The following is a 541-nucleotide window of genomic DNA, read 5'->3' as shown; positions in this document are numbered from 1 at the left end:
CAACTACTGTGCCATTTCGTCCAGATTTATTTTGTTTATCCGTAGCGCTCTCAATGGCTTACTAAATCCCCTTTTTCGATGAGAATCACGCCTTGTAAGAACATTTTTATTTGACACAATACCCATGTACTCTGGAATGCTTTCGGAGTGGACAAAAGCGCATCGCGAGTTTAAACACGATGCTGCAGCTTAGAGGATCGGATACCCGGTTGGAATCCCTTATTGAAACCCGATCGTCCTTCCGTATAGTTGTGGTGGGGTTCCTTTCCTTATTCTTCTTCATTTCCTTGCGATGATCTGAATGAAATTTGGGAATCAAAATTTTCTTTTTTTGATTTACCTTTTTTGTTATACTTTCTATGTATATATATTTTTCGTTATTAAGCGAGAGAGTCCTTATGTCATAATTTTGATGCATTTATATTTTTTCGTTATTATTCGAGACAGTTCTTATATTATAATTTCTATGAAAACATATCTTTTCGTTATTATACGAGAGAGCGCTTATATCCCCCGAAATTAACTCGGCGAAACAGTTATT

The sequence above is a fragment of the Penaeus monodon genome, chromosome 34 (genome assembly GCF_015228065.2).
Source record: "Penaeus monodon isolate SGIC_2016 chromosome 34, NSTDA_Pmon_1, whole genome shotgun sequence".
Taxonomy (NCBI): domain Eukaryota; kingdom Metazoa; phylum Arthropoda; class Malacostraca; order Decapoda; family Penaeidae; genus Penaeus; species Penaeus monodon.
The sequence above is the reverse complement of the archived record's forward strand: the minus strand, read 5'-3'. Positions refer to the sequence as shown.